The sequence below is a fragment of the Phyllostomus discolor genome, chromosome 13 (assembly GCF_004126475.2).
Source record: "Phyllostomus discolor isolate MPI-MPIP mPhyDis1 chromosome 13, mPhyDis1.pri.v3, whole genome shotgun sequence".
Lineage (NCBI taxonomy): Eukaryota > Metazoa > Chordata > Mammalia > Chiroptera > Phyllostomidae > Phyllostomus > Phyllostomus discolor.
This window is the reverse complement of record NC_040915.2, coordinates 18059815-18075142: the sequence shown is the minus strand read 5'-3', so window position 1 is coordinate 18075142 and position 15328 is coordinate 18059815. Positions and strand designations below refer to the sequence as shown.

The 15328-nt window shown below is 50.3% G+C and overlaps 1 protein-coding gene across 7 annotated transcripts in view; it reads left to right on the top strand.

Annotated features, from left to right (window-relative positions):
- Window positions 1-15328, top strand: part of PPP2R2B (protein phosphatase 2 regulatory subunit Bbeta) — a 484254-nt gene that overhangs the window by 444532 nt on the left and 24394 nt on the right. The gene's annotated exons all lie outside the window — the stretch shown is intronic.

The following is a 15328-nucleotide window of genomic DNA, read 5'->3' as shown; positions in this document are numbered from 1 at the left end:
ATTGTGACATGATCTGAATTATGTTTTAAGCTCCGTCTTGCTGCTGTGGAGAGGAGGAACCTGAGGGGGGGAAGCGGGAGAACAGTGGGGGGTTGGCGCAGTACCCAGGCGGGAGATGGATGTGACTCGGCCGGGGGTGGGGCGCACCAGCGGAGAGGAGCATGTGGTTTCTGAGAAGACCTTGGCAGGAGCGGCAACAAGACATGCTGGCCTGTGTGGGCAGCTGAGAATACACAAGGAACCGAGGATGGCATCTGGGGATGGTGACCAAGGTAATCACGCTGTGTTGTATATCTGAAAGTTGCTAAGAGGGTAGATCTTAATTGAAAGTTTTCATCATAAGAAAAAATGTGTGCTATGTGTGGTGATGGATGCTAACTAGGCTTATTGTGATTATTTCACATTGTATATATCAAATCATGTTCCATACCTGACTCTAATGTAATGTTATATATTAATCATACCTCAATATGTTTTCAAAAGAACAGTAGCCAGGGGGACTGGTTCGTGGTTTCCTGGAGAACTTGCAGCTTTGGGAGCCAGCACTCTAGAAGTCCCAGTGGTTCCAGTGGGCGCCAGGGAAGAATTTCAGAGAAGGGACAGGGGTAAAGGGCAGCCAGAGTCACGGGCCCTCTGGTCACGCTGGAGTCTGCAGGGTGTGGGTGGAGCACAGCAGCTCCAGACCAGTGGGGGCTGAGTGCTCGGAGGCTGGAAGCTGAGACCGATGTCAGCAGGTGAAGCAACCATTAGCTGGCACTCACCGTGAGCACTGCGGTCAACAGGCTTGGCTGGAGCCAGCCGGAAGGCTCCCTAGAAAACACCCCAGAGTAAAGGTGCTTGGGAGGCAGTGGTCATCCATGTCCACTCTCGGCCTGCATCATATGCAGTTTCTAAGGCGTTCAGGAGTGACTACAGCTCTGTTTGTCCAGCCACACCTGCAAGGTGCTGCTTGGCCACCACAGGTGCCTTGGAGAGCCACAAAGGAAGACCCTTATCTCCCACATACTCAGTTTTCAGTTTCAATTCCCATGTGTCAGGAATGATAGAAGGACTCTCTGTGAGTGTATGGCTGGGAGAGGGGTGCAGAGCTGGGTCATTTTGATGGTTTTTCATTGCTCATCGTCTATGAGAAGTATTGTATGGGGCAGCTGGTATGTAGAGTGTAGTGATGTGTAGGTTGTGTGGATTCTAAGTTTGAGGCGTAAGGCTGTGTGGATTCTAGATTCCCACAGACCCAAGTCAGAGCCGGGTTCTACCCCTGATTTGCTGTGTGACTGTCCAACTTCCTTAACCTTGCTGGGTCTCAGTTTTCTCTTATGTAAAATGGGTAGAATAATCATATGCACCTCATGGGTTTGTCGTGGAGCTTTGATGAGATAACAATTAAGAATGTTAATGAGATGCTTTAATTTTTTTTTATATTAAGTCTTTAAAACATGCCTTCAATTCAGATTGTCTACACTTCAAGCGTTCAATAGCCGTGTGTGGCTAGTCGCTACCATACTGAACAGGGCAGATGTAAGACATTCTCACCATGGCAGGAAGTTCTGGTAGAGAGTGTGGATCTAGACCAGAGGTGTCAAAAGCACTTTCACCGGGGGCCACGTCAGCCTCGAGGTTGCCTTCAAAGGGCCGAATGTAATTTTAGGACTATGTAAATATAACTACTCCTTAACTAGGGGCAAGGAGCTCAGCGCTGCCGCTGGGTAGAACCAAGGTGCCGGGCCACATAAAACAAGGCGGAGAGCCGGATCCGGCCCACAGGCCTGTGTTTGCCACCTGTGCTCTAGACCATCAGCTCCTGAGGGAGGGCATGGCTGTACTCTCTTTTTGTTCACAGCCATGTCCCCTGAACCTAAGACAGTGCCTGGCCCATGGTAGATGTGCAATAAATATCCGCTGATGTGCGTGCTGGCTTTGATCTCTGGCAGTATTTACTTACAAGCCAACAAGGGGGCAAGTGTATGAGGCAGCAGGGTCAGCATGCGCGAAGGTACCGAGGCACGAGAGATCATAGTGTTTGGGACGTGCAGGGGGACTGATAAGGCTGGTATATGGGGAGTGACTTCGAGAAGGAAGAGAATCCAAACTCCGAAGGAATGCAGGGGCCTGGTCATGATGGCCATGATAAAGAACTTGAAATTTTTCCCTCAAAATCAGTGACCAGCCATTAAAGTAACAGGAAGTAAACTGATCAGAGTTCATTGTTAGAGAAGTTTCTTTGAAGACAAAAGGGTGGCGATTGGGTTCTGACTTGCAAAATAAAGAGATGGAGAACAAGTTAGGAAATACTCTATTGTACACAGGATTTCTTCACACTGGCACTGCTAAATTTGGGACACACAATCCTTTGCAAGGGGAGGGTCTTCTTGTAAGATGTTTAGCAGCACCCCAGGCCTCTACCCACAGGATGCCAGTAACACAGGCAAGTTGTGACAACCAAAAATGTCATTATCCCCCAGGGGAGGGGGTGGCAGGGTGGGGGGGGGTATTATTCCTGGATGATTAAAATCCAACCAGGAGCTCTGGATTAAAATTCATTGTCAGTCCTTCTGCATGATCTTCTTGTATCTGTGGTGTATCTGTTACTATTGAGAACTCTGATGGGTCAGTGGAAAGATAGAGCATCTTCTTTATGCCAGAACTTAAAATTTGGCTGATGAACTCAGAGGTACCCAGGAAACATTTCAGGGACAGTGCATCTGGCAGTGGGTGTGTTGCTACCCAATGGAGTGCTGGAGACAACTGGGGCTTGGGGTGTTCAGAGGAGGGTGGGACTCAGGCTAGGCGTCACAGGACTGGCAGAGGCTGGGCAGTTGAAGCACAAGTAACATTTGATTTGGTGGGAAAGGGGGGGGGGCAGGGAGAGAGGTGTCTCCCGCAGCACACACAGAATGGACTGAAGAAGTGACATGGAACCTTTAAGGAGTCTTAGTAAGAACTCTCAGGTTTCGGTGAAAGGAGAATACTGAAGAAATGAGGGCAAATAGGAGTGGTGGTTCACATCACTTGGTCCTTGAAGGTCAAAGTCAAAAGTTGATGCCTTCAAGTGTTCATTCATTCATGCATGCATTCACTCAGTGCCTACTACAGCACTGCCAAGGCCAGGCATGAGCCCCGCTGCCAGGGAGGCAGGACACCCAGCGGCAGTCCAACCTCTCCCAGGTGCTCTGGGTGGCCTGGCCTGTCAGCAAAGACAGAACAGCATGTGCCTGAGGCCAGAGGCAGAGGCCAGAGACACTGGGAGATGCTGCCCACTACAGATTTTCCTTGAAGTCTTTTTGCATCTTCAAATTTCACCTGAATTCTGTATGTATTTTATTCCCATGAAATGCCTACTTTCTGTTTAATTTAGTAAGTAGATTTCTACCCACCCCAAACTGCAAGCAAAACTGATGTTCCCAAAAGATGCAGCACTTGTCCTATGGCCTCTGGTTCCACGTCGTGCACCCCTGACCTCCATCTCCATGACCTTCAAGGATACCTGCATGTGCCCCAGGTGCTAGCATGTAGAGAGCCATTGGAGATCATTTGGCTGGAGAACAGAGTTTTATAGAATTCCTGTTTTGTGGAAGATTAACACAGGGGTGATGGGAAGAAGCATAGGAGAACTAGAAGGTAATAAATGGAAAATTGTAAACTACATAAGGATGGTAGCCATGGACATTAAAAGGAAAAGGGAGGAGAAAATGAGTGTTTTCTTTTAAGATAACCACGGGTGGTGGGATTTTAGAGATCGGTGTTCACCATCCATGGATATCAGTTCATGTCCGGTGTCCGTCCCTCCAGACTACAAACCTTCTGACGAACTGGCTCTGTTTTGCTCACATCGTATTACCAGGGCCTGATACTAAGCAGGTGCTCAGTAAATATTTATTCAATAGATACTTTATGCCTGAGGGTTTACATAAGGGCAGGTGGAGTGGGGACTACTCAGAAGCCCTGGAGGACGGGGAAGGGTCGGGTTCTGTTTGGAACACACTGTGTGCGAGGTGACGTGAGCTGACTGAGAAGGAAGGGCGGGGCCTCTCTGGTCAGCGGAAGTAGAACAGGCCACAAAGGGCCACCAGCCCCACGCAGATGACAAAGGTGTCAGGAGAAGCCCTGGCTCACAGCCAGAGTGGCAGACACCAGCCTGGGCTTTGGGGTCAGAAAGCCCCACACGAGTGCTGGGTGTTGAGGAACAAGCTGAATGGGAGGCTTGACGAACCCTCAGCTCAAGAAGGAAAAAAGGACAAGGCCTTAGAAACTTCCAGAACTAGGATGCTTTAGAGCAGAAGCTTTGGAATCAGCACTGGACTGTGACACTCAATGGCTGTGTGGCTTTGGGCAAGTTATTTCATCCCTGTGAGCCCCAAGTTCCTCACTGGATAATAGAAGTAGTAACGACAGCCTCCTGGAGCTGGCCCTTCATGAGAAGTAAACGTCATCATAGGGGGACTGCCTAGCCTGGGGCCAGAAGGGACAGCAGTAGTCATTATCACAGTGATCCCTCCTGAATTCCCTCTGTGCTGGGCCTGCTGCTGTACGGTGCTTGAAACTCCAGCTCTTTTCCAGATACACGAAGCTCAGTTGTTTGTTCCCTTAGTTCGTGTTTGTTGAGCACATACTACATGTCAGGCACTGCACCAGACTCTGGGATGTCAGGGTGAGCAAAACCAGACCTGGCTTCCTCCCACTTAGAGCTCACTGTCTGTATTAGCGAGGGTTCTCCAGAGAAACAGAACCAATAGGAGATACTCGTATATATCACATACACATACATGCATGTGTGTATGCACGTGATATGCATCTGAGCAAAATGGATGACAAGTCTTTGGTTCATGTGATTGTGGAAGCTGACAAGTCCCCACACCTGCAGTGGGACTGCAGGAGCCCCAGGAGCGCCAGTGTGGTCTAGTCCCAGTCTCAGTTTGAGAGCCTGAGACCCAGGAAAGCCAATGATGTAGTTCTAGTCCGAAGTCCAGCAGGCTCATTCCCCAGGAAGAGCCAATGTTTTAGTTCAAGGGCAGATGCAGGGAAAAAACACGGATGTCCCAGCTCGAAGGCGTCACAGTAGCACCCAGAATGACATTTGACCAAATACCCAAGTGAGCCACAGCCCAGTCAGGTTGATGCGCAAAACTCGCCACCACCGTGTCTAAGGAGGAGAAATGCGTTAAATGCAGATACAATGACTGTTACGAAAGAGAGGCATGTGGTGCTATGAGGGGCATAACAAGGACTTTATAACCCAAGGCAGTGATCACTGACTGGGGCCTAAAGACCAAGAACAGCAAAGTGCCACGGTGCCCACAGAGGCCGGAGACCTGCCCAGCTGCATGCCCAGGGACCCCCAGAGGCCGCCCCTGCTTCCAGCCTGGGTTCTGCACAACCCTATGCCCCAGGGACAGTCCCTAGCGAGACCCAGGGGCTCACTAGCAGCCGGCAGGCCTCCACCCCAGCTCTGCCTCCCCACACCCCACCCCAACACTGGCAGCGCTCTGAATTGCCAGCCGACAGCCTCCTGATCTAATTAAGGAGCGAATGAAATTCATTTTCCTGACTTGTCCAGAGCGCCGACCTTCTTCGGTGCACATCTCCCTTTGTTCGGCTCACGCAGTGGCAGCCCCGGGCTCCTGCCAGCCGGGAGAACAAGTTCAATCTCACCTCTCGCCTGACATTTCATATTGATTTTCTGCATCCTCCTCCAGCGCCGGCCTCGAGCCGACCACAGTTCAGCCAAGGTGTGCAACCGCAATTGAGACAGTTCATCAGAGTTTAAGATAAAAAGCAACACTGGCTCTCAGAGATGAGCTCTGAGAAGAAGGGTATTTAATAACTGGTGGCGTTTAATCAAAATGCCAAGGAGATCCGTGTTATCAGAGTTGCATATATTAATTTCCATATGTCCCTCACTCTGCATATGCAGCAGGGGGTGAAAGAGATGATTCGTCCCTCATGTCTCTATTTTTTCCCTGTGGCTTCTGGCGGTGCTGACAGGGGTGGGTTTGCCATCTGAGATTCTTACGGCTAAAACAATAGGGCGCTGATGGCGGCAGTAACTGGCTGGTCTGAATCGTGCTTTTCCCTTTCGGTGCAAGAGTATTGGGATTCGAGGGAAGACACTGACCAGGAGTCGTGACTGGCAACCCGGGGAATGAGAGAGGGATTAAATCTGAACACCTTCCAGTGCCCAGCTCGAGTCTGCTCCCCACCCTTCTCTCACTTCGGCTCCGCACAGTCTGGCCGTGCAGGTCTGCCCCCTGCACCTCCAACACACCCTGCCCTCTCCCGCCCCAGGGCCTTTGCACAGGCTCTTCTCTGGCTGGAGTGCTCTCCCATTCATCTGGACAGTTCCCACTCTGTAGATCTCTGGGAAAATGTCACCTCCTCAGAGAGGACTTCTCTGTTCACCCCATCCGCACCCTATTCCCATCTTACCACCAGATTTTATTTTTAACTTTTTTCCTAGCACTCATCTAGAGAGGCTTGCTTTTCTCCCTCCGTGAGGGCAGGGACCTTACTTTTCTTATCCACTGCCAAATGACCAGTACTTAGCATAGTGCCCAGCATGCAGTGGTGATCCACTGAACATCCGAAGTAGAAAGGCAGGCAGAAGGGAAAAGACGCAAAAGACTGTGTTCATTGACTAGACTTGCTGCAGCCAAGCGCCGCATACGGGATGACTTAAACAATGAAACTTCACGCTCCCGCTGTTCTGGAGGCTGGAGGTCTGAGATCCAGCAGTGGGCAGGGTTGGTTTCTCCGAGGGCTGTGAGGACAGGATCCGTTCTCCGCCCCTGCCCTTGGCCGGCTGAAGCCTGTCTTTCCTCTGTCTTCTCCTCGTGTTCCCTCTGCACACACCCATATCTGAAACTCCCCTTCCCACAGCACCAGTCATACTGCACTAGGGCCCGCCCGCTTTCACTTGGTTACCTCTTCACAGACCCTGTCTTCAGACATAGGTATGGGGGGGGGGAGGTAGGGCCTCAGCATGCAGATCTGGAGGGGACACAGCTCAGCCCCTAATGGCAAACATCAAAACAATCCAGAGCACGGGCCCTGGAGCTGACGGTTCCTCTGGGTGTGAACCACATGGGCTCACTCCCACAGGTGCCCCGGCAAGGTGCCTGCTGATCCTTTCCTCCGGGTGGCCTCCAGGCTCAGCCCCTCACCCGCAGTGCTTATGGCTCTCATCCTCTCATGGAAGGGGGTGGGGCCCTGGCCCAGTGGCTCGGTTGATTGGAGCACTTGTGGTCTTGTGGGTTCCATTTCTGGTCAGGACACAGACCAAGGTTTCGGGTTGAATCACTGATCAGGGTGCGTACAGGAGGCAACCGATGGATGTCTCTCACATCAATGTTTCTCCCTCTCTCTCTGTCTCTGTCTCTGTCTCTGTCTCTCTCTCTCTGCTCCCCTTCCTCTCCTGCTCCTTCCTCTCCTACCCCTTCCTCTCCTTCCCCCCACTCCTTCCCCACTCTCCTCTTCCTCTCTTTCTTTAATCAATAAACATATCCCTGGGGGACGATTTTTTTTAAAGGAGAAGAATGTGGTGGGGAACCAGAGGATGGGGTGAAGGGACCCTGTATATGGAGTCCCTCCAGCCCCCGCCCTCCCGTGGTGTCTGTGTGTTTTATAGCGATGATGCCCGACACCTCCCTGTGGTGTGGAAACACTTTTCTCTCAGCAAAGGGGAGGTGAATGGACTTTAGAGCCCCTGAGGCACTGAGGAGCCTGCTTCCTCTGGGAAAGCCACTCTTGAAAGGAGAGCATCTGGAAGAAGCAGAGTTTGTGCTAACAGCATAAAAGCAGCAGGTGAAATGCCCCTGGGAATGGGGGCAGGGAAAGGGGCGATGTGAGGGGCACTGGAGATGAAACTCGCCAACAGCCTGTGGACACGGTTAAAGACGGAGAAGGTGGGGAAGTGCTTGTGATCGGTGTGAAAGCAGGATGCAGAGTCTCAAACCCACCGTGGACACCGCAGCATGGCAGTGAGGGTGCCCTCGGAGACGGGCAGCAACTGTGGATGGCATAATGTTAGGGCGGCAGAACGTGGACAGCTTTCCTGTTTTCCGGATCCCCTCCCAGGCTACAGTTTTACTCCTATAATTGCAAGAGTGTTGGTGAGGAGAAAGGTGTAAGCACTTGAGGCCCTAAATTCTCAGATATTTTCATAAGTAGTGTGGTCATTGGCAGAATGGCCTGAGAGCAAATACGAATGGGGTCACACTTAATCCAAATCAGAAACTCTTGTTTTCCTCCAAAGGCGCATGTAGTGCTGACAAACATGTTATTCTTGAGCCCTTCTGCATCTTCTTTATGTCTCACGACCACCCAGGAAGACTGGTCTTAGCAACTGCACACACAGGTGAGGCACAGAGAGGGGGAGAAACTGCCCCACGCCCTAGTGCAGGAGCCGAGATGGGAACCCAGGTCTTGCTGCTTCCAAGAGAATTCCTTCTTCTCACTCTGCTGGGTCTTCGGCATCAGGAGAAAGAGCATGACCTTTGGCTAACATCAAGAAGGATGATTTCATGGGGCTCCATTTGACATCATCCCCGTTTGCTAGATCCCCTGGCCCAACAGTTTCAAGTGCAGAGCTCACCCTGTCCTCAGACAGACATGGAATCCACTGTCTTACTCTTCACCCTCACCTACGAACTGAACTGCCGTGTCCTGGCTCCACAGGCCCCTAGATCCCTTCACAAACCTACGGCTCTTTCACCTACCACTCTGATGGAATGCGTCCAAAGGCATCAGCTGAGGTGGCGGCTGCAGTGAATCTTACAACCTCCAAGGTTTGGCACAGCTTCTAAAAGGGGTTCGGTCTTGATCAGGGGCATAATTAATAGTGTTTATTACAGGGGAGCTTGGTTAGGTTAAAAAGACAAGGCTCTTAATGAAAATGCTTTTGGCTGATGACAGACTTATAAACACACCCAGACACCCACCCCGAGCCCCAATCCTCCTGGAGAAAAGCCAAAACAGAGACTTGTTGTGAGTCGCAGAATTCACTGAGCCCGTCCCCCTCCCTAATCCTGTGTCTCTACCCCACTCAAGCTTGCTGGGCAGCAAGGAACACAGAGCAGGCCCAAGCCACGGAGTGAAAACAGAAATTCCTCCATCCCCACTTCCATTTGTGATTAATTTAACCAGTTCTGTCAATTAGTCATCCTGGAACCTCCAGTTGAGTGGGTTTGTCTAGGAACTGAAAAGCATATTAATTTTGGAGATGAGTATCATTCATTAGTAGGTGACATCTGCCCAGGTCCCGCCCTCCCCCGACTCGGGGTCTTGGATGGGAAGACCATGGAGGCTGAAAGCAGCTCGGGCACTCAGCAGCAGCCCCCATGAACACAGGATGGGAGAGGGTGGCCATGACATTAAAGGTGGCCTTGGCTGCTCTAGCCTTGGGACATTTCAAGGCTGCTAGCCTGTCATTATCGTCCATGACGAGCCATCAGTGGCAAAGCAGCCACGGGCACTGGGCAAGCATCCTGAATTCGAGGTTCAGGACAACCTCAGTCAAGGGAACACCTGGGAGGCAGTTCCCCAGGGAGGGACATGAGCCCGCCAGAGCCTCAAGAAGGCTCTGCCCAGGGCAGGACGGGTCTTACAATTGCCTGTCCCTTCCCACCAGAGGTGACATCAGCAAATTCACCTCTTCCCCTTTGTGTTAGTTACCTATGGCTGCTGTAACAAATGACTGCAAACTGAGTGACCAAAAAACATAAATGTGTCATCTTGTAGCTCTGTCAGTCAGAAGTCTGGCATGGGTCCCACTGGCCAAAATCAAGGTGTTGGCAGAGCTGTGTTCGTTCCTCTGGAGGCTCTGGGGAGAGGCTGTGTCTTTGCCTTTTCCAGCCCACACTTGTCTTAGGTCCCCTTTCTCCGTCTGAAAGCCGGCAACAGTAGGACAAGTCCTCCTCTCACGGCATCTCTCCGGCTCTGCTCCTCTACCTCCCTCTTCCCCTCTGGGATCACACTGCGCCCACCCAGGTGACTCAGACTGATCTTTTTAGAATGGTCACATACTCACGGGTTCTGGAGACAAGGACTCGGACATCTGGAGTCGTCATTCTGCCCGCCATGCCCTTCATGGCCATCGAGTAGGACTAAGTGTCCTCCGCCTGCCCTCTGCTATTATAGGTTGAAACGATCTGTCTCCATTTCTGTCTCTCCTTCCAGATGGTTCTTCCATTATGGCTAAAGCTCTTCACATCTCTTTTCTGCACTTAGCAAGGTGAAGGTGCCAAATAAATGTGTGTAGAGCAGTGGTGGGCATGTAGTCTACCAAATCTGTGCCTGGTAGTTCTCTTTAAACAACGAAGAGACTCTTACTGCAGACTGGTTGACCCTGTCCTTACGCTCATGTCCAGGGAAGGCACTGGCATCTGTGCGTAGAGCAAAGGGAAGAGGAGTCTACAAGATGGTGGTAATCGACCTTCCGCACGTTGATTTAACAGGTATTTCTTGTTGTGGCCATGTAACAGATGCTGTTGCAGACACGAGGAAGGTGGTACGTCCTGCCCTCGTGCCTCCCTGTCCAGGGACATGGAGACAGACAACAAACACACAGGCAAATAAGAGAATGTGAGCCTGAGTGAAAGGGGTTTCTGGAGAAGCAGCAGCAGCCAGTGCAGAGGCTCTGAGTCTGGACCGTGCTAGGCAGGTGGGGGGGCAGAAGGAAGACCATTTGGCTGTCTGTAGTGTCAGGAGAAGGAGACGCTGAGGGGAAAGGGGAGCACTCCACACTCAGGACAGTCACCTTGTGTGACCCCAGGGCCCCATTGCCATTGTCTACTATGCAGAGGGCTTGAGAGTTAGGCAACGTGGTAGCCCTGTAGGCAAAGGTAGGGAAGTTGGCTTTTATTGTACTTGGGAAGGGAACATCTAGGAGGGTTTTATGTAAAGGAATCATGTGATTATACTTGTAAACCCGTCACTAGGTGTGTAAAGGATGAAACATCAGGAAGAAGAGCAAATGCTGGGAGAAGAGTTAGGACGCCATCCAGACAGTCCAGGCCAGAGACGGTACTGGCTTAGGCCAAGAGTGGGCCAGTTTGGGCAATGCTTTGAGTGTGAAGGTAACAGGACTTGTTTAGACACTAGGTATGGAGGATGAGGTAAAGGAACAAATCCAGGAAGACTCCCGGCTTTTTGACCTGAGCACGTGCCTAAGTGGAAGGGCATTGAATAAGTTGGCAAAGATAAGGGGAGGAATGCTTTGGGAAGGACACTCACAAATTCTGTGGACTCGAGGACTTTTTTTTTATAGCATGAAATGATTAAACGAATACGGTTTTGCTGTTTAGCATGATACCATTCACAGAGCCCCTCCTTGTCCGCTATCTTAGCCGATCTTTACAGAACCTCTGAGTTCAGAGCGTTTCTTCCTCTTTGCAGCATGAGGAAACTGAGGCCCAGAAAAGATGAGTCTAACACACTGACAAAGATCGCGGTTTGTTTCTCACTGCGTGTGTTCACACAGCCGCCTTCCGTCCTGCACTGTAGGACAGAGGAGGGAAGGGGGACTCTCGCGTGTGTGATTAGCCCACGTTTAAGTGCATCGGCTAATTCGAGCCCCCTGTGCAGTTCACATAAGTCCATTTTGACAGCTCAGTAGGGGGCACCAGTAACTGAGCTGCGAGAGCTGCTGACCACTCAGCAGCTGCCGGCCCTATTGGTGGAGGTCCCTTTATCCAGTGAGTTACTCAAAGCGCCCGCTGGCCTCCCGTGGTCATCAGCACAGCCCAGAGGCAGCAGAGGGCAGGAGAGTGAGAACCCCCTCGAGGCTTATGATGATACTTGCTCTTATCTTCTCTTATATCTTTAACCTGAACAGAAGGATTTAAATAGGATTTATCTCAAGGACAGGCAGCCTTCATCCCAGGGCTGACTGGTTCATCCTGAAATGTCGGTATCAATTGAAAATCCCTGTAATGGAGTGGAATCGCCACTGAAGAGTTTCCCTACGAGGAAATAGGATCATCAAGCTTAGGAAAATGGTGAGATCAAAGAAAGCAAGCAATCGGTCAGCAAATGTGCACAAGGTGTTGTGCCAAACACAGTGGGGAGACAGACTTACAAGGTGCGGTTTCCGCCTCCGTGTACTTATTGTGGCGGGGCGAGAGGATGTGAAATGATGGAGTGTTTCTAATAAAAAGCTTATTTTAAGTCACCTGTGAAGTTTAGATTCCCACCATCAAAGAGAAAATGCTAACTAAATAAGGTCTCTGCAGAATGGCATGTCAGCCCGTTGAAATGAAGTATGATGGCAAACGTCGTCCTCAGTGTGTCCGAGTTGTTCCCAGCCCAGGGTTCTGATGCACAATATTCTCCGGTCCCTGTTTACTGAGAGTCTTTTGTATCCGTGTCATTGTAGGCCTACAAAGGTAAACATTTGTATTAATTAAAACATATGTTTGCTAAACCCTAGGGAGGTTATTAAATAGGAGAAGAGTCCCTGGGACAGTGCCTGGCATATCACGGATGCTAAATCATGCTGAATGCATGGAGGGCAGTTGAGAGGGATAAATGATGAATGAATGAATGATATGAAACATGTTTATCAAAAATCTAACATCAGATAAAATGTGACTGAGTCTCATAGTACACTAATGCCATGATTCTTCAACCAAGTGTGTAAATGAATAAAGGCATTGGGTATTAGCTTTTCCAAATTCTGGAAAAATCAAATAAGCCAAAACTCAGAATTTGCTCAATTTTAAACTTTTCTCCTAGAAATTTCCCTGAAACATTTATGGTCTATATTAACAGACTCTAGTACAAAATAATATATTGTTTAATACCAAGTTATATGTAATAACTTAAAGGATGCCATACTGTAGGGCACGCTGCACTATGACATTTGTACCCTGGCCAGGACTTGAGAACTCTGCTCTAGAAGGTCACAGAAGGAAGTGGTTGTTTGTAAATCAACCGTCCAGAAAGGATCTAAGGGGCTGGTGGGGACGAGAGAGGTGACGCTGGAGGGGGAGCCATCAAGCAGAGTCTGGGAAGAAAGGGAAGGACTTCTTAGGTAGTGTTGAATCGCACTGAGCAACTGCCAGCACGTTTTGAAAGCCACCTAGTGGCTTTGAGATAAGAAGGTCCCAGCTCCTTTGAGGTCCAAGAAGGTAAATCATAAAGGCCAGTTACAGGTATTTGTGGGACTCTTGTGGTTGGACACTTGGCTTTAATAAGGATGGAGAGAGGTCAAGAGTATCAGTCTGGGGGTCAGACAAACCTGGCATGGGGAGCTTGAGCTTAACTTCTCTAAGCCTGTAACTCCCCCCCCCCCCCCCATAAAACAGGGGCAGTAATGGTTGGACACTTGGCTTTAATAAGGATGGAGAGAGGTCAAGAGTATCAGTTTGGGGGTCAGACAAACCTGGCATGGGGAGCTTGAGCTTAACTAAGCCTGTAACTCCCCCCCCCCCCATAAAACAGGGGCAGTAATGAAGCTGCATTACTGTGTGTGGTGAGGTTTCAATGAGGTAATGCCTGGCCCAGAGTAAGCACTCAGCATTGATAAATATTCTTATCCCAATAATCCATTAACTCCAACTTATAGATCAGAAAATGGAGACTCAAAAAAGCAAGTCATTTACACAAAGCCAGAGATAGAATGACAGGTCGAGCCTGGACTCAAACCCGTGGCTGAAGCTGCTGACAGATGATGCCTAGAAATCGTTCCTATCTTTACCCTACTAGGTCTGCCAGGGAGGCACGGGGGTGGGCCAGGGACTGGGGAGAGAAGAGAACAAGGCATTTCATTGGTGGAGCCTGGCTCTAAGGAAATCAGCACACCGTGGTCCCCATGTCCCCAAGCACCTACAGAGTGTGCGCCTCGCGTGCACTGCGTGCACAACAGTGGGCGTGGAGAGATGTCCTGCTCTCCAGCCCCATTTAGAATGGGAACGGTACAGACTGTCCCTCCTTCCCCACAACCAAGTCAGTAAGCAGAAGTACGTACTGAAGGACAAAGACTTTATTTTCTCATGATCACAAAATCCATCCTCTTTCTGCATCCGAGCAGAAGGCTACCAGGTCCCAGGGGCACCAGGAGGGTTGTGGTACCTCTGAAGCCATGGGAGGGTATCAATTTGGTGGCTCTTTTCCATATTGCTCCTGGTGCGTAGTGTCAGGTGCATAAAGATACACCTCCACCCCAGATACCTCTCTGAGACTGGGGAGAGCACAGCTGTGAAGCCCAAATCGATGGTTTAATCCTGGGATTGGTACAGTGATGTTGCTGGGCCCACACCCTCAGAGGTGTTATGTGGGCGACCTTTGCCCACAGAGCCCCCCTCCACCACGGATGAGAATAAGTCTACCAAGACAAGATCTGCCTGGGGAGGAAAGGTGGCCAATCTCTCAAAGGAGAAGGACCAGGAGCCTGCTCCTCAATGGGCTTTTATTGGGTTTAATTTGCATAGGAATACAGGGCATATACATAAAGCTCATCAATCATTGTCAGGCAGTAATGATCAAACAATAGATGACATTTAAAGAACTCCGAGGGCTTATTTTGAGCCAGGGTCAGGTAGCTAAAGGGCCTCAAAACTTTGGGGAAACAAACTCATTCTGTGCTTGGACCCTTATCATTTAAATTGAGGATATTCTTAGCAAAGCTGGTTTCACAGGATTTTATTCATTCTTTCTTACACCTTACCTCCCCCTCCTCCCCCCAGGAACCCACCCTTTCTAGCACAGGGACGCATCCCCCTCTGGCATTGTTTCAGGCTTAAGTCAGGCAGGGGAAGTAAGGCAGCCAAGAGATTAGGAGGCTTCTTGCAGACAGAATGAGGACTCACCCTAAGTCAAAGCTGAGGGGTGAGGGTCCGCCATGCCCCTTTTCTATAGCCCCCCAAGTCCTTCCCTGAGGGCCCCTTCATGACCGTGCCTGTCTTAGGTCATCCCTGCCTTGAGGAATCTTACCTATCATTGGCTAACCAGTCATCTGCCCAGGGCTAAAAAGCAGCAGAGGCAGCACCCATACAAAAGATAAGCTTTGTCTCCTTAACGGCTTATGGGCCCAAGGTCTTTTTACTCAGCCTTAGCCATGAGGGGTTACAGTTTCTGAAACCAGGCAGAGCGGTCCCCAACAGTGTAAAGCTCCCTGTGTCTGTCAGCACCAGCTGGAAAGGGTCCGCTTTCTCGTCATGGGCCCGGAGAAGAAATGGCAGAGGAGGGGGGCAGTAGAGTGCCACAGAGCCAGAGCTGGGCCTGCGTCCTAGCTCTGCCCCTTTCTGGCCTGGGACAAGGGCAGATGACTCTCATTTCTTCATCCGTAAAATAAGCACCTGTGAGAACTTAATGGAACATCGCCAGTGGGCCAGCA